Source organism: Eschrichtius robustus, chromosome 9 (assembly GCF_028021215.1).
Source record: "Eschrichtius robustus isolate mEscRob2 chromosome 9, mEscRob2.pri, whole genome shotgun sequence".
NCBI classification, from domain to species: domain Eukaryota; kingdom Metazoa; phylum Chordata; class Mammalia; order Artiodactyla; family Eschrichtiidae; genus Eschrichtius; species Eschrichtius robustus.
Genome location: NC_090832.1, coordinates 71,200,415 through 71,221,576, shown reverse-complemented (window position 1 = coordinate 71,221,576; position 21,162 = coordinate 71,200,415).

Sequence of the window (21,162 nt, the reverse complement as noted above, 5' to 3'; positions counted from 1 at the left end):
ATTCTGACCGGTGTGAGATGATATCTCATTGTAGTTTTGATTTGCATTTCTCTAGTGATTAATGATGTTGAGCATTCTTTCATGTGTCTGTTGGCAATCTGTATATCTTCTTTGGAGAAATGTCTATTTAGGTCTTCTGCCCATTTTTGGATTGGGTTGTTTGTTTTTTTGTTATTGAGCTGCATGAGCTGCTTGTAAATCTTGGAGATTAATCCTTTGTCAGTTGCTTCACTTGCAAATATTTTCTCCCATTCTGAGGGTTGTCTTTTGGTCTTGTTTATGGTTTCCTTTGCTGTGCAAAAGCTTTTAAGTTTCATTAGGTCCCATTGGTTTATTTTCGTTTTTATTTCCATTTCTCTAGGGGCTGGGTCAAAAAGGATCTTGCTGTGATTTATGTCATAGTGTTCTGCCTATGTTTTCCTCTAAGAGTTTGATAGTGTCTGCCCTTACACTTAGGTCTTTAATCCATTTTGAGTTTATTTTTGTGTATGGTGTCAGGGAGTGTTCTAATTTCATACTTTTACATGTACCTGTCCAATTTTCCCAGCACCACTTATTGAAGAGGCTGTCTTTTCTCCACTGTATATGCTTGCCTCCTTTATCAAAGATAAGGTGACCATATGTGCATGGGGTTATCTCTGGGCTTTCTATCCAGTTCCATTGATCTATATTTCTGTTTTTGTGCCAGTACCAAACTGTCTTGATTACTGTAGCTTTGTAATATAGTCTGAAGTCAGGGAGCCTGATTCCTCCAGCTCCATTTTTCGTTCTTAAGATTGCTTTGGCTATTCGGGGTCTTTTGTGTTTCCATACAAATTGTGAAATTTTTTGTTCTAGTTCTGTGGAAAATGCCAGTGGTAGTTTGATAGGGATTGCATTGAATCTGTAGATTGCTTTGGGTAGTAGAGTCATTTTCACAATGTTGATTCTTCCAATCCAAGAACATGGTATATCTCTCCATCTATTTGTATCATCTTTAATTTCTTTCATCAGTGTCTTATAATTTTCTGCATACAGGTCTTTTACCTCCTTATGTAAGTTTATTCCTAGGTATTTTATTCTTTTTGTTGCATTGGTGAATGGGATTGTTTGTTAATTTCTCTTTCTGATCTTTACTTGTTAGTGTAAAGGAATGCAAGAGATTTCTGTGCATTAATTTTGTATCCTGCAACTTTACCAAATTCATTGATTAGCTCTAGTAGTTTTCTGGTGGCATCTTTAGGATTCTCTATGTATAGTATCCTGTCTTCTGCAAACAGTGACAGTTTTAATTCTTCTTTTCCAATTTGTATTCCTTTTATTTCTTTTTCTTCTCTGATTGCCATGGCTAAGACTTCCAAAGCTATGTTGAATAATGGTGGTGAGCGTGGACATCCTTCTCTTGTTCCTGATCTTAGAGGAAATGTTTTCAGTTTTTCACCATTGAGAATGATGTTTGCTGTGGGTTTGACGTATATGGCCTTTATTATGTTGAGGTAGGTTCCCTCTATGCCCACTTTCTGGAGAGTTTTTATCATAAATGGGTATTGAATTTTGTCAAAAGCTTTTTCTGTATCTACTGAGATGATCATATGGTTCTTATTCTTCAATTTGTTAATGTGGTGTATCACATTGATTGATTTGCGTATATTGAAGAATCCTTGCATCCCTGGGATAAATCCCACTTGATCATGGTATATGATCCTTTTAATATGCTGTTGGATTCTGTTTGTTAGTATTTTGTTGAGGATTTCTGCATCCATATTCATAAGTGATATTGGTCTATAATTTTCTTTTTTTTTAGTATCTTTGTCTGGTTTTGGTATCAGGGTGATGGTGGTCTCGTAGAATGAGTTTGGGAGTGTTCCTTCCTCTGCAATTTTTGGGAAGAGTTTAAGAAGGATGGGTGTTAGCTCTTGTCTAAATGTTTGATAGAATTCACCTGTGAGGCCATCTGGTCCTGGTCTTTTGTTTTCTGGAAGATTTTAAATCACAGTTTCAGTTTCATTACTTGTGATTGGTCTGTTCACATTTTCTATTTCTTCCTGGTTCAGTCATGGAAGGTTATACCTTTCTAAGAATTTGTCCATTTCTTCCAGATTGTCCATTTTATTGGCATAGGGTTGCTTGTAGTGGTCTCTTATGATGCTTTGTATTTCTGCAGTGTCTGTTGTAACTTCGTCTTTTTCATTTCTAACTTTATTGTTTTGAGTCCTCTTCTTCTTTTTCTTGATGAGTCTGGCTAAAGGTTTATGAATTTTGTTTATCTTCTCCAAGAACCAGCTTTTAGTTTTATTGATCTTTGCTATTGTTTTCTTTGTTTCTATTTCATTTATTTCTGCTCTGATCTTTATGATTTCTTTCCTTCTACTAACTTTGGGTTTTGTTTGTTCTTCTTTCTTTAGCTCCTTTAGGTGTAAGGTTAGATGGTTTATTTGAGATTTTTCTTGTTTCTGGAAGTAGGATTGTATTGCTATAAACTCCCCTCTTAGAGCTGCTTTTATTGCATCCCACAGGTTTTGGATCATCTTGTTTTCGTTGTCCTTTGTCTCTAGGTATTTTTTGATTTCCTCTTTGATTTCTTCAGTGATCTCTTGGTTATTTAGTAGCGTTTTGTTTAGCCTCCATGTGTTTGTGTTTTTTACGTTTTTTCCCCTGTAATTTATTTCTAATCTCATAGCGTTGTGGTTGGAAAAGATGCTTGATATGATTTCAGTTTTCTTAAATTTACCGAGACTTGATTTGTGACCCACGATGTGATCTATCCTGGAGAATGTTCCATGTGCACTTGAGAAGAAAGTGCAATCTGCTGTTTTCAGATGGAATATCCTATAAATATCAATTAAATCTACCTGGTGTATTGTGTCATTTAAAGCTTGTGTTTCCTTATTAATTTTCTGTCCTGATGATCTGTCTATTGGTGTAAGTGAGGTGTTAAAATCCCCCAGTATTATTGTGTTACTGTCGATTTCCCTTTTTATGGCCATTAGTATTTGCCTTATGTGTTGGGGTGCTCCTATGTTGGGTGCATATATATTTATAATTGTTACATCTCCCTCTTGGATTGATCCCTTGATCATTATGTAGTGTCCTTTCTTGTGTCTTGTAACATTGTTTATTTTAAAGTCTATTTTATCTGATATGAGTATTGCTACTCCAGCTTTCTTTTGATTTCCATTTGAATGGAATATCTTTTTCCATCCCCTCATACTTTCAGTCTGTATGTGTCCCTAGGTCTGAAGTGTGTCTCTTGTAGACAGCATATATATGGGTCTTGTTTTTGTATCCATTCAGCCAGTCTGTGTCTTTTGGTTGGAGCATTTAATCCATTCACATTTAAGGTAATTATCAATATGTATGTTCCTGTTACCATTTTCTCAGTTGTTTTGGGTTTGTTTTTGTAGGTCCTTTTCTTCTCTTGTGTTTCCCACTTAGAGAAGTTCCTTTAGCATTTGTTGGAGAGCTGTATGGTGGTGCTGTATTCTCTTAGCTTTTGCTTGTCTGTAAAGCTTTTGATTTCTCCATCGAATCTGAATGAGATCCTTGCCAGGTAGAGTAATCTTGGTTGTAGGTTCTTCCCTTTCATCACTTTAAATATGTCATGCCACTCCCTTCTGGCTTGTAGAGTTTCTGCTGAGAAATCAGCTGTTAACCTTATGGGAGTTCCCTTGTATGTTATTTTTCATTTTTCCCTTGTTGCTTTTAATAATTTTTCTGTCTTTAATTTTTGTCAGTTTGATTACTATGTGTCTTGGCGTGTTTCTCCTTGGGTTTATCCTGCCTGGGGCTCTGTGTGCTTCCTGGACTTGGGTGGCTATTTCCTTTCCCATGTTAAGGAAGTTTTCAACTATAATCTCTTCAAATATTTTCTCAGGTCCTTTCTCTCTCTCTTCTCCTTCTGGGACCCCTATAATGCGGATGTTGTGTTTAATGTTGTCCGAGAGGTCTCTTAGACTGTCTTCATTTCTTTTCATTCTTTTTTCTTTATTATGTTCTGGGGCAGTGAATTCCACCTTTTTGTCTTCTAGGTCACTTATCTGTTCTTCTGCCTCAGTTAGTCTGCTATTGATTCCTTCTAGTGTATTTTTCATTTCAGTTATTGTATTATTCCTCTCTGTTTGTTTTGTTCTTTAATTCTTCTAGGTGTTTGTTGTTTAATTCTTCTAGGTCTTTGTTAAATATTTCTTGCACCTTCTCGATCTTTGCCTCCATTCCTTTTCTGAGGTCCTGGATTATCTTCACTATCATTATTCTGAATTTTTTTCCTGGAAGGTTGCCTATCTCCACTTTATTTAGTTGTTTTTCTGGGGTTTTATCTTGTTCCTTCATCTGGTACATAGTCCTCTGCCTTTTCCTTTTGTCTATGTTTCTGTGAATGTGGTTTTCGTTTCACAGGCTGCAGGATTGTCGTTTTTATTGCTTCTGTTGTCTGCCCTCCAGTGGATGAGGCTATCTCTAATTGTTACAGTTTGGAGCCATGAGTCATAAGTGGAAAATGCCACAGGAGCCAGTGCCAGGTAGGAAAACTGAACCCTAGTTGATGAGTTGCTGGAGGGTAAGTGTAGACAACTCTGAGAATTAAATAGTCCAGGGGAACCCAGTCATTGATGGCTCCCACTATTTTCTGAGGGTTGCCTCCAGGTCCTCAACCAGGTCCTCTTAGTGAAAATCAGAGAAAAATTCTCTAATGCATCTGGCAGGAGGAGGGGAAATGTAACAACCTTATATCCTGGTTTCATGAGTGTGTGTCCTCCTTGTATCACTGCTGTCCTTGCCCATGTAACCACTAGCTCTATTCTCAATTGTGTTTATCTGCATTGTTTTACTGGATGTCTTTGGCTTCTCAGGCTGCTATAATGAAATACCATAGACTGGGTGGTTTAAACAGTTTTCTGAGGTTTATTTTCTCAGTTCTGGAGGCTGGAAGTCAGACATCAAGGTACCAGCATGTTTGGGTTCTGCTGAAGACTCTTCTGGGCTTGTAGATGGCTACCCTCTCCCTCTGTCATCATATGGCCTTTCCTCAGTGTGTGCATGTGAGGAGAGATGAGCTCTGGTGTGTCTTCCTCTTCTTATAACGGCACTTGTCCCATCATGGGGCTCCACCTTCATGGCCTCATCTAAACCTAATTACCTACAAAGACCCTACCTCCAAATAACATCATATTGGGCGTTAGGGCTTCAACATATGAACTTTGGGGAGACAGAAGCACTGTCTATAACACTGGATATGAACAAGAGATCAGCTTTAAACAAGAAATTTTCTTCGTTGAAAATAAGTATACACATGCTTGGTTTTTCAAAAAAAAAAAAAAAAAGCAAAAGAAGTAAAACTTGTTTGAAATTTATATGTGGTTTCTCTGGAGAAAATGCTGTTTGCTTCCAAAAAAGTGATCTCAGAAAAATCAAACCTTCTTGTGGGCTGAATTCCTGCCAGGCACTATTGTGTGTGACAAAGACAGTGAGCCAAAGGAAGCATCTCACTTTTCTCCTGCTTGATTTTATTGCACTTTTTTCAAGAGGCCATGCACATGGAGTCTACATACTCGAAAAATATTGATACATTGGCCAATATTTATGAATTGCTGCTGGATAGTAAGAACTCTGCTGGTTGGTTGAGGTGATGATAATGTTGGAGGGTAATAGTCAAGATAGTTCATTGACTTTGAGCAGCTTACAATCTGGTTGGGGAAAGCATTTGTTCTCCTAGCCCTTTCCCATGTAGGTGTTTATGGCGTATTTTGCTGGCTTTATACAGAATCCTTAGGTCCCTCTTCGTTTAATGTGCAGAATGGAGTTTCTGACAACCAAAACCAAATTGTTTGGATGTGTGCATTCTCAAGGAGAGGAAAGTAAGAATAGTATTAATGTTTTGGCCTCCTAATATTCCACTGCATATATCATAGGTGGCACGTACACTTTTCCATAGGAAACTGGAGGAAAGAATTAGGAGCAGAGGATTTATGATTTCCATCACTTCTTTACCATCAGACTCTGAAACAAACGAATGCTTATTTGTCAGCAAAAGCAAAACATACAATTTCTTTAGCTGCAATGGAACTGTGTTTTAAAAATATCTAGTGTCCTCTGCAAAAGCCTTGGCTGAACTGTGAGAGCAGCCACTTGCCTGTCAGGTGTCTAATTATATTTCCCTCCTCGTCAGCCACGCCAGTAGCAGGGCACTACTGAGACCATATGTTGCCCATATGTTGGAAAGCTACTAAATTAAATCCCTGTGTAACATGCTGACAAGTCTACTGCAGGAGTTGAAGTTTGGGTACCTAAATTTCTCTAACCTAGCATTCCATTGTTAGTATTTTTGAGTTTTCTCTCTCTCTGGTGCAGGCCGGCTGTTCTTTGTCAAGGCCTGAGAGGTTGTTATCACACATCAATACCATCGAAAAAGAAACTGAATATCTGGGTTAGGCTGGATTTCAGCAGTTGATAAATTGGAGTTAGGTCTAAATCCCTAATGTTAGATCACAAAAACGTGATGTTCAGTTTGTCCTGCTCTGAGGTGTGCAAGATGTTCAGAGAATTTAGGTCAGGGATCAGTGATGTTCTGTCCATTTGCAAGCCCCATACATAGTCTTCTGATTTTCACTGTTCATGGCAGGAAAGGGTTTTTCCCATGCCCCATTTCTTTTGCCTTTACTATTGTACTTCTTTTAGCATGGCTGACATTTTATTTTTTGATGCATTTTATATTTGGTGGTTAACTTTAGAAGAAGAGAACTGGCCCTTAACTGATCCTAATTTTCCTTCACCTATAAGTAACTACTATCCTAATGGGAATGCTACTTTTCTTTTTCTTCTGTCCTCCTAAGGGGGATGGATAATCCTTCCTTTGGGGAAGAACAGAAAACCTTTTTTTCAATGACAGGCAATATAGTATAAAGTATTGTCTTATTTAAGAATAGCAACAATCTATGAATTCTGCCTTACTGCCTAATTTGCATTTGGGAAACTGAGGCTCAGAGAGGGTAAGTAACTTTCACGAGTTCATGTGAATCCAGTAATGGCAGAATTGTGGTCTCTTTGGCTCCAGAATCCTGTGCCTTTTCTTCTCAAGTCTGCTTATTGGCTTGAACCAGACAACAGATTTCTCAGACTTTGCTCCACAGAACACTGATGTCCTTCTAAATGTTAGTAGATGTTCTCCACAAAGGGGTCTAGGGTCAAATATGTCTAGTATATTAGGGTTCACCAGAGAAATAGGATCAATAAGATACACACATACAGACACACATATTTTTCAGTTGACAGATAAAGAAGCCTACTGTCATCTTCTGCAATGATAGGGAAAGTCACTATTTCAATCAGGCTGAAAAATCTGCACAGCTCTTTAAGAGGGAAGTAGCCAGGGCCTATCCAATTTAAAAAATTTTACCTAAAACAAATAAAATATTTTCTAATGTATGTGCCCTTGCAATTAAAGTGTTATATATAAAGATTTTCTGATTACTCAGAAATCTGATTCTTTTTTTTTTAAAGGTCATGAATGGTATTTTTTTAAAATTTTTATTTATTTATTTATGGCTGTGTTGGGTCTTCGTTTCCATGCGAGGGCTTTCTCTAGTTGCAGCAAGTGGGGGCCACTCTTCATCGCGGTGCGCGGGTCTCTCACTATCGCGGCCTCTCTTGTTGTGGAGCACGGGCTCCAGACGCGCAGGCTCAGTAATTGTGGCTCACGGGCCTAGATGCTCCGTGGCGTGTGGGATCTTCCCAGACCAGGGCTCGAACCCGTGTCCCCTGCACTGGCAGGCAGATTCTCAACCACTGCGCCACGAGGGAAGCCCAAGCTGATTCTTGAAAAGCTTCAGAACAGGGCATATATACTTGCTCCAGCCCAAGAGAGCTGCTGCCATTAACCAAGTTTATTCCTTGATTCAAAGTCACCTATTTTGGTGAGTTTGCGGCAAGCCTAAAATGGTTTTCTACTGGCAAGTTTCTAAAAAACAAAATCCCAAACACAAGCCTGATTCATTGTAATTGAGGAAGACTCTGGCATGAAAAGAAAAACTCTTGCCTGCTTGACTTTTCTCTAGAATCTCAGTAAACAGGATTGGGTCACTTTAATTTAAGCAAAATTTATTTAGGGCCCAGAAAATTTCAATTCATGCTATTGGCCTATTAACAAATATTTTATTAGATTGCAAAGAAAGAAGGAATATTCAGATCTTCTCGCATAGAGTAGAAATAATTTCCTTTATGGCTCACCTTTAGGACCCCATCACTCTAATTTCAATATCTTTTATTGACATTATAGAACAGAGGCTTTCTTGTGTATGACTTTAAACAGCTGATCTCTACTCTCTGTGGATACAGACAGTTAATGAAGCAGTTAAAGCCAACTATTCAATAACTCCCTAGATCCTTGGGTTCAGTCACTCAGCAACATTTATTTAACAGCCTTGGTGAGCACAGTCTTAGATGTTGTCAGGGGTAAAAAAACTAATAGACGTGGTTCTTCCTTCAAGGATTTTTCAGCTGGGGGGCTAAGAAGAGCACACACATATGAAAAACAATGAGGCTCTTAAAATAATATTTAAACAGTTTTAGAGAAGTCTAATAGCAGTTTATGAATTTATGTTGGTCTTACTTTTAGTGTGTTAGTATGAATGAATTTCCAAATAATGAACTTTAATTATTTTCAAGTTTAGGTAAAGCAATTCTCCCCTTCTTCAACTACACTTACAAAGTTTTGGGGAGTAAAGACTTTTAGGGGCACAGTCTGTTAGAATAATTTTTGCTTAGTAGAACAACTCTTCACCTGTAAATCACCTTTGAAAGTGAACGGTGGCCATGATCTACATGGCATAACCCAAATACCCTGTCAGTGCAGGTTGCAGGAAGAACGAGCAGCTGATTCAAGGTGAGTCCATGTATGGCATAAGCAGTGGTCTTGGAAGTGGTAAAGCTCAAAGTTCTGCCCAACAAAGATGACAGTCATCAACTGAGACTAGGAACTGCTCTCTCTGAGGAGTTCGAATGTGAAACACAGTGAAGGTTAAAATGCTCTTGATAAAAGTAGAGGCTGAAAAGGATTCAGATCTATATTGTTCCACCCAAATCTTCAAAGGCAAGTAAGAGTAATATTTTGGATATCCTAATTATGAAATTCTGCTCCAAATCTCATTCCATTAAATGACTGGGGATCTCTAGACTTTATATCTTTATTTGGTGTTTTTTCGTATTCAATCTCAAAAGTAGGCATATGAGATGATACAATTCTACGTTAATGCTTAGCCTCCTCTTCTCTACGAATCTATATTTTTTTTCTTCAAAGCCCAAAGGAGTTTAGGATTCTAGGGAAAATTTGGAAATTAGTGTCCAAGCCTGTATAAGACTTTAAAGCTCTACTTTTCCAAACCAAAAATTCACCCTCTCAAGTCTACCTCCTCCAGTGCCACACACAGTGAGCTGTAGGCATCACTACTCACCACCCTCTTGAGCTCTCTCTTGCACCTGCTTCTGACCTGTCAACTTAGAGGCCCATCCTCTCATTTTTGTTCTCTCCTGACCCTTGAAATTTTATGTTCGACAGCATTTCCTTGATCATGTTTCTGGCCCTCGAGGACACTGTTTTTGGCTATTTTGCCTAAGATTGCAGGAATGAAACAGTTTCCCCAGGTCAGCTTGTCCTAGGACCCTGGCTCTGACAGTGGGTGACAGCACTTCCAGTGGACTTAACCAGTGGGACACAGAAATTTTCCCTGGAAGAGCAGAGCGTGAAGATGAATAGTTGAAAAATAGGTGAACAGAGAAGTTATTTATTTAATTATTTGGATCCATTCTGCTACTTAGTAGCTGTGTGACCTACAGTATGTTACTTAACCTCTCTGAGCCTCAGTTTTTTACGTTTATAGATTGGGGATAATAATAATTTAGTCATATGATTGTGATTAGGATTAAGTGAGATAATATGCAGAAAATAATTTGTATACTTACAGTGGTATAATAAGATAGATAATACTACTTAAACATTTTAAGTAAAGGTTAAACTTTAGAAAAGGTAAGAGAAGAGTAAGAGAAGTCAATAAGCTTGATCTTTAGGGTAACGCAGTGAAACATAGTTAAAACAGCCAACTGTGGAAGTACTAGGGAAGAAAACTTGACTTCCAACATGTATGAGGAAGTGGTGCTCTGGGTGAAAAGGCACGTGCTGGAAGAGAGTATGGCTAGGGATGTATATGGCAATTCATGCCTATCAGACTGGGTGAGAGGTATGGATAAACTATTGAGATTCTGTAATGAATCTTTTAAAAAATTATTTTTTATGAACCGAAGGTCAGTAACAAGTGGGAGCTTCTATATGGACATAACTTAGCTTTAGGGAGGGGCTTTAGGAAAGAAAGCTGCCTATATGCATGTCCAAAAAAGGGACAGAAAAGAGGTGATGGGAGTCAGAGCAAAGACAGCATTCAAGAAATGGAAAATCAGGTTTTCAATGTACAAACTATCCACCAGGAGGACCAACCTGATGGCCTTCTATTGCAGGGGTGATTTAGGGAGATGAATGATGTGTAACACAAACTGTCTGTATAATTCAATATGTAGATAGTGTTGGACAGGAAACTCTACTAGATACTGTGGGACATACAAAGGTAAAAGAAATATGATCCTTGCCTTCTGAAAGAATACAGTGTACTGTAGAGACAAAACATGGACACAAATATTATTAAATGTGATTGGCAATATAAAAAGATAAAATATATATCTCTATATATCTATACATATAATGTTAGAAGAGGAATAGGTAATTTTGGCTGGGTGACTAGAGAAGGAAGTGGCATTTGAGCTGGGCTTTTAAGCATTTTGACAGCCAGATATTATAGGGTAGTTATTCCTGGCAACAAAATAACACTGGCAAATTATATTATTTGGTGTAATACTAGTTTTAAATTAGATAGGCTCTGAACTCTCAGTAGTATAACAAAATAGAGGTTTATTTCTCAATCATTTTTTTTAGAGAGGGTTTTCAATGAGCAGCCTTCTTTGCAGTGACTCAGGGACCCTCTCTTTGGGACTCAGAATTTTTCCTGAGTTTCACCCTGGTTTCACCCTCTCTTAGGGACTCAGGATGTTTTCTTTGAGCACGTGTATGGGGAAAAATACAGATCATGGAGGACTGTATGTGAGACTTTTATGGTCCAGACCTGGAAGGGACAAACATCACTTCTACCCATATTTCATTTGTTTTTGTTTTTTGAAAGTTTGATTGTAGTGTGTCACAGTGTAGGTCTCTTTGAATTCATCTTACTTGGAGTTGGTGGAATTTCTTGGATGTTTATATTCATACCTTTCATCAGATTTTGGAAGTTTTCAGCCAGGATTTCTACAAATATTCTCTCTTCCCTTTTCCTTCTCTCTCTCTTCTACTGGGACTCCCACAATGTGTATGCTTGGTCTGTTTGTGTGCCATAGGTTCCTTTGGTTCTTCACTTTTCAATCTTTTTTCTTTCTGTTCCTTAGACTTGATAATTTTCATTGTCTTATCTTCAAGTTTGCTGATTCTCTCTTCTGCCTACTCAAATCTGCCTTTGAATCCCTCTAATGATTTTTCATTTCAGTTGTAATTTTTGGCTCCAGAATTTCTTCCAGGTTATCTTTAGCTTTTCTATCTCTTTATTGATATTTACATTTTGTTCATACATTGTTTTATTGACTTTCTTCCCATCTTTTCTTTAGTTCTTTGAGCATCTCTAAGACAGTGTTTTATTATCTTTATGTAATAGATCTGTCATCAGGTCTTTTTCAGAGACAGTTTCTGTTGATTTATTTGAATTGGCCATACTTTCCTGTTTGTTTGTTTGGCTTATGATTTTTTTGTTGTTATTGAAAACTGGACATTTTAGCCTAAAAATGTAGTAACTCCAGAAAGCAGATTTTCCCCATGCCCAAGGGTTTGCTGTTTTTTTTTTTTTAGTTGTTTTTGTTTTTTTAATTCTTGTAGGCAGTCTATATGCTGAGGATCAGTCTGAGGTATAAACTTAAGGTCTTCTCACATCTTTTCTGAGCCTCACCCTGGACATGCATGATTACTTTCTAACTTTCCCCATATATGCAGTTGTTTTTGAATGTCCTAGTCTTTAATATCTGGTTCCAAAAAGGGGAAAAAAGAAAAATGAAAGGACAAAATTGTGCTGACCCTTTAAATCCCCTGGAAGTCACTTCAGCTGGAGGGGCTTGAAACAATGGAGGAAGTTTCAACAACAATGACTGCCCACTTCATCATCTACATCTTTATGATCTGAGGTAGCAATTAGTGATCAGAGGACAGACCCTTAATATTTGGAGGACAGGGTCCTTTTTGCCTACTCTGACTCCCACAAGCTGTCTGCAAGCTGCTCCAGGAACACAGCTGCCTGCCATGAGGCTGGGGTTTGGGATGGGTAGCTGTTTTTGTGCTAAGAGCTGGAATTGACCTCAGTTTACTGTACAAGCCTTCCCCTGGAAGTTTCAAGTCTTCAGTAGACTCCAAAGTTCCAAAATAGTTATATCAGATTCTTCTAGTGCAGTTATTTTCTAGGTAGGGAGACAGGTTCCTGGTGCTTCATACTCTGCCATCTTCCCAGAGTCCTCAGATGACTTTTTGATACCAAGAGATTGTAAAATGAAGAAACCTGCCCGTGATCTCACCTGGAGATGGAAAATAATTTTTAACAGAGCAGGCTTAACACAAAGGAGTTTCTATTTGCTTGGAAGAGTCTAGCTTTTTCCATAAGTTGGTTACCAACTTAACAAATATGGGTAGCAAATTGAAAGAAGTGTTTGATGGAATTTTGAGTGGATGTCTGAGGTAAGTAGAATGAGTGGTTGGGAAAGAAGTTATTGTTTTAGTCATATTGAGTCAAGTTGGTAGTGGGACTTCTGAGTAGAAGTATTCAGCAGTCATAAGAAATGCAGAACTGGATCTGGGAGAGAAGTAAGCGCTGGAGATGAGGATTTGGGGAAAAAAATCCATGACAGCTGTCTTTTCTCCTCCTGAACTACACTCAGCCTCTCAGTGAGAGAGAGTAACAGGCCGAATTAAACAGGGTTCTGATACAGATGGCAATTCTTATATGAATGTTTGGCTCATGTACTTAATAAACAAACATCTCTACAGTAGAAAAAGCTGGTGACTTGACCTACATATATTGTGAAATGATTACCACAGTAAGTTTAGTTAATATCCATCCCCTCATGTACTTACAAAAAATGTTTTTTTCCTTGTGATGAGAACTTTAAGGATCTATTCTTTTAGCAATTTTAAAATATACCATACAGCAGTGTTAACTACAATCATTATGTTGTATATTATATCCCTAGTACTTATTTATCTTATAACAGGAAGTTTGTACCTTTTGACCACCATCATCCAGTTCCCACAAATGTAATTTTTTTTTAATTTGGTTTAATTTTCACAAACCTAAAGGTAGATTTAGCTTTCTTTTTTTTTCTCTTTTATTCTTGAATTTTATTTTATTTATTTTTTTATACAGCAGGTTCTTATTAGTTATCCATTTTATACACATTAGTGTATACATGTCAATCCCAATCTCACAATTCATCATACCACCAACCCCCCGACCTCACCACTTTCCCCCCTTGGTGTCCATACGTTTTTTCCTCTGCATCTGTGTCTCAATTTCTGCCGTGCAAACCGGTTCATCTGTACCATTTTTCTAAGTTCCACATATATGCATTAATATACGATATTTGTTTTTCTTTTTCTGACTTACTTCACTCTGTATGACAGTCTCTAGGTTCATCCACATCTCTACAAATGACCCAATTTCGTTTCTTTTTATGACTAATATTCCATTGTGTATATGTACCACATCTTCTTTATCCATTTATCTGTCGATGGGAATTTAGGTTGCTTCCAGTTCCTGGCTATTGTAAATAGTGCTGCACTGAACATTGGGGTGCATGTGTCTTTGTGAATTATGGTTTCCTCTGGGTATGTGCCCAGTAGTGGGATTGCTGGGTCATACGGTAATTCTATTTTTAGTTTTTTAAGGAACCTCTATACTGTTCTCCATAGTGGCTGTATCAATTTACATTCCCACCAACAGTGCAACCGAGTCCCCTTTTCTCCACACCCTCTCCAGCATCTGTTGTTTGTAGATTTTCTGATGATGCCCATTCTAACTGGTGTGAGGCGATACTTCATTGTAGTTTTGATTTGCATTTCTCTAATAATTAGTGATGTTGAGCAGCTTTTCATGTGCTTCTTGGCCATCTGTATGTCTTCTTTGGAGAAATGTCTATTTAGGTCTTCTGCCTATTTTTGGATTGGGTTGTTTGTTTTTTTAATATTGAGCTGCATGAACTGTTTATATATTTTGGAGATTAATCCTTTGTCCGTTGATTTGTTTGCAAATATTTTCTCCCATTCTGAGGGTTGTCTTTTCGTCTTGTTTATGGTTTCCCTTGCTGTGCAAAAGCTTTGAAGTTTCATTAGATCCCATTTGTTTATTTTTGATTTTATTTCCATTACTCTAGGAGGTGGATCAAAAAAGATCTTCCTGTGATTTATGTCATAGAGTGTTCTTCCTATGTTTTCCTCTAAGAGTTTTATAGTGTCCGGTCTTACATTTAGGTGTCTAATCCATTTTGAGTTTATTTTTGTGTATGGTGTTAGGGAGTGTTCTAATTTCATTCTTTTACATGTAGCTGTCCAGTTCTCCCAGCACCACTTATTGAAGAGACTGTCTTTTCTCCATTGTATTTCCTTGCCTCCTTTGCCATAGATTAGTTGACCATAGGTGCGTAGGTTTACCTCTGGACTTTCTATCCTGTTCCATTGATCTATATTTCTGTCTTTGTGCCAGTACCATATTGTCTTGATTACTGAAGCTTTGTAGTATAGTCTGAAGTCCAGGAGCCTGATTCCTCCAGCTCCGTTTTTTTCACTCAAGACTGCTTTGGCTATTCGGGGTCTTTTGTGTCTCCATACAAATTTTAAGATTTTTTGTTCCAGTTCTGTAAAAAGTGCCATTGGTAATTTGATAGGGATTGCATTGACTCTGTAGATTACTTTGGGTAGTATAGTAATTTTCACAATATTGATTCTTCCAATCCAAGAACATGGTATATCTCTCCATCTGTTGGTGTCAGTGTCTTATAGTTTTCTGCATACCGGTCTTTTGTCTCCCTAGGTAGGTTTATTCCTAGGTATTTTATTCTTTATGTTGCAGTGGTAAATGGGAGTGTTTCCTTAATTTTTCTTTCAGATTCTTCATCGTTAGTGGATAGGAATGCAAGAGATTTCTGTGCATTCATTTTGTATCCTGCAACTTTACCAAATTCATTGATTAGCTCTAGCAGTTTTCTGGTGGCATCTTTAGGATTCTCTAAGTATAGTATCATGTCATCTGCAAACAGTGACACTTTTACTTCTTCTTTTCCAATTTGTAGTCCTTTTATTTCTTTTTCTTCTCTGATTGCCGTGGCTAGGACTTCCAAAACTATGTTGAATAATAGTGGTGAAAGTGGACATCCTTGTCTTGTTCCTGATCTTAGAGGAACTGCTTTCAGTGTTTCACCATTGAGAATGATGTTTGCTGTGGGTTTGTCATATATGGCCTTTTTATGTTGAGGTAGGTTCCCTCTATGCCCACTTTCTGGAGAGTTTTTATCATAAATGGGTGTTGAATTTTGTCAAAAGCTTTTTCTACATCTATTGACATGATCACATGGTTTTTCTTCTTCAACTTGTTAATATGGTGTATCACATTGATTGATTTGCTTATATTGAAGAATCCTTGCATCCCTGAGATAAATCCCATTTGATCATGGTGTATGATCCTTTTAATGTGCTGTTGGATTCTGTTTGCTAGTATTTTATTGAGGATTTTTGTATCTATTTTCATCAGTGATATTGGTCTGTAATTTTCTTTTTTTGTATTATCTTTGTCTGGTTTTGGTATCAGGGTGATGGTGGCCTCATAGAATGAGTTTGGGAGTGTTCCTTCCTCTGCAATTTTTTGGAAGAGTTTGAGAAGGATGGGTGTTAGCTCTTCTCTAAATGTTTGATAGAATTCACCTGTGAAGCCATGTGGTCCTGGACTTTTGTTTGTTGGAAGATTTTTAATCACAGTTTGCATTTCATTACTTGTGATTGGTCTGTTCATATTTTCTATTTCTTCCTGGTTCAGTCATGGAAGGTTATACCTTTCTAAGAATTTGTCCATTTCTTCCAGGTTGTCCACTTTATTGGCATAGAGTTGTTTGTAGTAGTCTCTTAGGATGCTTTGTATTTCTGCAGTGTCAGTTGTTACTTCTCCTTTTTCATGTCTAATTCTGTTGATTTGAGTCTTCTCCCTCTTTTTCTTGATGAGTCTGGCTAGTGGTTTATCAATTTTGTTTCTCTTCTCAAAGAACCAGCTTTTAGTTTTATTGATCTTTGCTATTGTTTTCTTTGTTTCTATTTCATTTATTTCTGCTCTGATCTTTATGATTTCTTTCCTTCTACTAACTTTGGGTTTTGTTTGTTCTTCTTTCTCTAGTTCTTTTAGGTATAAGGTTAGATTGTTTATTTGAGATGTTTGTTGTTTCTTGAGGTAGGATTGTATTGCTATAAACTTCCCTCTTAGAACTGCTTTTGCTGCATCCTATAGGCTTTGGATTGTCGTGTTTTCATTGTAATTTTTTCTAGGTATTTTTTGATTTCCTCTTTGATTTCTTCAGTGATCTCTTGGTTATTTAGTAGCGTATGATTTAGCCTCCATGTGTTTGTGTTTTTTATGTTTTTTTCCCTGTGATTGATTTCTAATCTCATTGTGTTGTAGTCAGAAGAGATGCTTGATATGATTTCAGTTTTCTTAAATTTATTGAGGCTTGATATGTGACCCAAGATGTGATCAATCCTGGGGAATGTTCCATGCGCACTTGAGCAGAAAGTGTAATCTGCTGTTTTTGGATGGAATGTCCTATAAATATCAATTAAATCAATCTGGTCTATTGTGTCATTTAAAGCTTCTGTTTCCTTATTAATTTTCTGTCTGGATGATCTGTCCATTGGTGTAAGTGAGGTGTTAAAGTCCCACACTATTATTGTGTTACTGTCGATTTCCTCTTTTATAGTTGTTAGCAGTTGCCTTAGGTATTGAGATGCTCCTATGTTGGCTGCATTTATATTTATAATTCTTTTGTCTTCTTCTTGATTGATCCCTTGATCATTATGTAGTGTCCTTCTTTATCTCTTGTAACATTCTTTATTTTAAAGTCTATTTTATCTGATATGAGTACTGCTACTCCAGCTTTCTTTTGATTTCCATTTGCATGGAATATCTTTTTCCATCCCCTCACTTTCAGTCTGTATGTGTCCCTAGGTCTGAAGTGGGTCTCTTGTAGACAGCATATATATGGGTCTTGTTTTTGTATCCGTTCAGCGAGCCTGTGTCTTTTGGTTGGAGCATTTAATCCATCACGTTTAAAGTAATTATTGATATGTGTGTTCCTATTACCATTTTCTCAATTGTTTTGGGTTTGTATTTATAGGTCCTTTTCTTCTCTTGTGTTTCCCACTTAGAGAAGTTCCTTTAGCATTTGTTGTAGAGCTGGTATGGTGGTGCTGAATTTTCTTAGCTTTTGCTTGTCTGTAAAGCTTTGATTTCTCCATCGAATCTGAATGAGATCCTTGCTGGGAAGAGTAATCTTGGTTGTTGGTTCTTCCCTTTCATCACTTTAAATATGTCATGCCACTCCCTTCTGGCTTGTAGAGTTTCTGCTGAGAAATCAGCTGTTAACCTTATGGGAGTTCCTTTGTATGTTATTTTTCGTTTTTCCCTTGCTGCTTTCAATAATTTTTCTTTGTCTTTAATTTTTGCCAATTTGATTACTATGTGTCTCACCGTGTTTCTCCTTGGGTTTATCCTGTATGGGACTCTCTGCGCTTCCTGGACTTGGGTGGCTATTTCCTTTCCCATGTTAGGGAAATTCTCGACTATAATCTCTTCAAATATTTTCTCAGGCCGTTCTCTCTCTCTTCTCCTTCTGGGACCCCTATAATGTGAATGTTGTTGCGTCTAGTGTTGTCCCAGAGGTCTCTTAGGCTGTCTTCATTTCTTTTCATTCTTTTTTCTTTATTCTGTTCCGCAGCAGTGTATTCCACCATTCTGTCTTCCAGGTCACTTATCCGTTCTTCTGCCTCAGTTATTCTGCTATTGATTCCTTCTAGTGTATTTTTCATTTCAGTTATTGTATTGTTCATCTCTGTTTGTTCTTTAATTCTTCTAGGTCTTTGTTAAACATATCTTGCATCTTCTCGATATTTGCCTCCATTCTTTTTCCGAGGTCCTGGATCATCTTCACTATCATTATTCTGAATTCTTTTACTGGAAGGTTGCCTATTTCCACTTCATTTAGTTGTTTTTCTTGGGTTTTATCTTGTTCCTTCATCTGGTACATAGCCCTCTTATCATCTTGTCTATGTTTGTGTGAATGTGGTTTTTGTTCCACAGGCTGCAGAATTGTAGTTCTTCTTGTTTCTGCTGTCTGCCATCTGGTGGATTAGGCTATCTAACGTAAATGTGTGTACATTTTAAGTTACATTTTAGTGTCTGTACTTTAAATGGAATTTTGCTAAATATCAGATGAATAATACTTAGCACTTCCATGTGTGCAGCATGAGTCACAATAGCCAAGATACAGAAACAACCTAAATATCTATTGACAGATTAATGGATAAAGAAAAGTGGTATATACATAGAATGGAATACTCTGTAGCCTTAAAAAAAAAAAAAAAGAAAATTCTACAATATGTGACAATATGGATGAACCTTGAGTACATTTTGCTAAGTAATATAAGCCAGTCATGGAAAGACAAATACTGCATGATTCCACTTATAATCGGAATCTAAAATAGTTAAATTCATAGAATTAAAGAGTGGAATGATGGTTGCCAGGGGCTGAGAGGGAGGGGAAATTGGGAGTGAGTTATCAATGGTCATAAAGTTTCAGTTAAGCAGGATGAATAAGCTCTAGAGACCTGTAGTACAATTTTGTACCCATAAACAATAATGTACATTTAAAAATTTGTTGAGGGTTGATCACATGTTAAGTATTCTTACCACAACAAAATTAGATTAAAATATAATAATATTTTATGAAATGTGAAAATTATATCAAATTAAAGTTTCAGTGTCCGTAAGTAAAGTTCAGGTGTCACCTAGCCTTGCTCGGTCGTGTGTGTGTTGTCTATGGCTGCTTCCATGCTGCAGGGACAGAATTGAGTATTTGCAACAGAAATTACATAGCATCCTCAGTTTTGCTTCTTGGCTCACAAAATCTAAAATATTTACTATCTGGCTTTTACAGAAAAATTTTGCCAATCATGATGCTAGGTTGTGGGTTCCTCTGCTCTGCTCTATCTGTAGTGTTCCTTTATCTGGTTTTTGTCTTCTGTATACTTACTGAAATCACCTTATTCATGGCTCTTCTTATTCTCTTTGTCATTGTGAGTTCACCCCATTTTTATTCCTTTGCTAATACTTTGGCAAGCTGAAAAACAGCTAAAATACATGTAGTGTGTACAATGTCCTAAACTGTTAAGACATTTAATAGATATACATATACATAGAAAATAACTGCTTTCGGTACAATAGGCAGGTACTGTTATTCAATCTGCTTTGCAGATAATGACACTGGGGTCAGGGAGGTTAAGTAACTTTCCTTAGATCATCATGCAGTTAGAAAGTATTGAGGCAGAATTCAAACAAACCCGGGCAGTCTGGCTCCAGACTCTTACCCATTCTGCCACTGATTCTTGTGAGAAAGAGAAAGGAACTTGTGTGGTTGGTCTGCTATCATGGTCCATAAATGATCAATGTAGTTTAAATAAACAAAAAAAGTCTGAAATTTTTATTAGGAGGAAAAGAGGGAGAAGAAACGTGTCCAGGGTGGAGGAAGGTGGAATTCTGTGCTCAACAAATGTTAGTTTCTTCTGCTTCAAAAATGTTGCTAATGGCTAGCCCTGTACTTTCTTTCCTGTTTAGCAGTATTTCAAGTTGCCATCTGATGAACCATAGCAGAGGGGAAGACAGTGGACTACAGGGCTCATGATCCCACTGTCCTAAATATATGGAGATAGCTCTATTTTTAAAAGCTAGAAGTGCTTCAGAGAGATGGTCTGTGAAAATTAAGTTCTCAGACATATATATGGGAAATGGGGCATTCCATATTGTTCTCCTGGAGATTCAGAATTTTTGTAAGCAAAGTAAATGCTCTCAGAAGACTTTGCATTAAATACTTTTTGATTATTTTTCAGCCCAATTTAAATGACCCCAGGTTTTAATTTTTTATTTATTTTTGTGCCTGTGTAATATCTGTCAACACTGAAGAATTAGTGTTCTGTGGAAACTACTTTGGAAAATGTTATTCCCCATGTTTTTCCTATATTGCAAGGTTGCAAATTGTCCTTACACTGTAAAGTGAAGAAAAAAATTCTTTATGTTATCTACAATGAATCTCATCTTTTTGCTGAGCTATTCGCTATGGAGTAGCGGGAAAACAGATTGACTGAATGTATCCTCTGGAGAAACAAGACCAGGATATCATCAATTTGGTTTTTTCTCTGGGACAAATATTTACTCAGTCTCTCAGATGCCTTTCTCCAGTTCCTGTTTCTTTCCCTAAGGAGGCATCTAGGTGTGTCGGGAAGGGGTTCCCTGGCTCATGCTAGTCCTAGGAGGTGTGCTCACAGTTATCTGCTGGTCTCAGGACAATGTCTCTTGGCTGAATGGGCGCTGCTGGTTCTTTTATAGACAGTCTACAACTCATGTCACTTTATTTGTTCTCTTTGCAAGCATCTATCAGTGTCCGGGCTGACTTAGCCCTCAGTCTGCTCCCAAGTGACTGCTGTGGCCTTTGTCCACCCTGCTTCCCCACTGCCTACAAAGCTTCCTCCACGAGGTCACCTTGCTCTGCCCAACAGGCCCCTTGGTGGGCCCACTGTCCCTCAGCTACACAAACGCAGGAACTGGGGAGGTTTGAGAAGCTTGACCTGGAACCTCTCTCTTTTTGCACACACTGCACAACCCCATAGATGTGGCTGCATCCCAGGTTGTTGTCTTTGTGGGAGGGAGGGGACAAGTTGAAAGGTGCTCTTTTCCTGGAGTCTTCCATGAGGAAATGAGTGGGTGGCTATAGTCTATGTTGTTATCATTGATTTTTTTAAAAAAATATTTATTT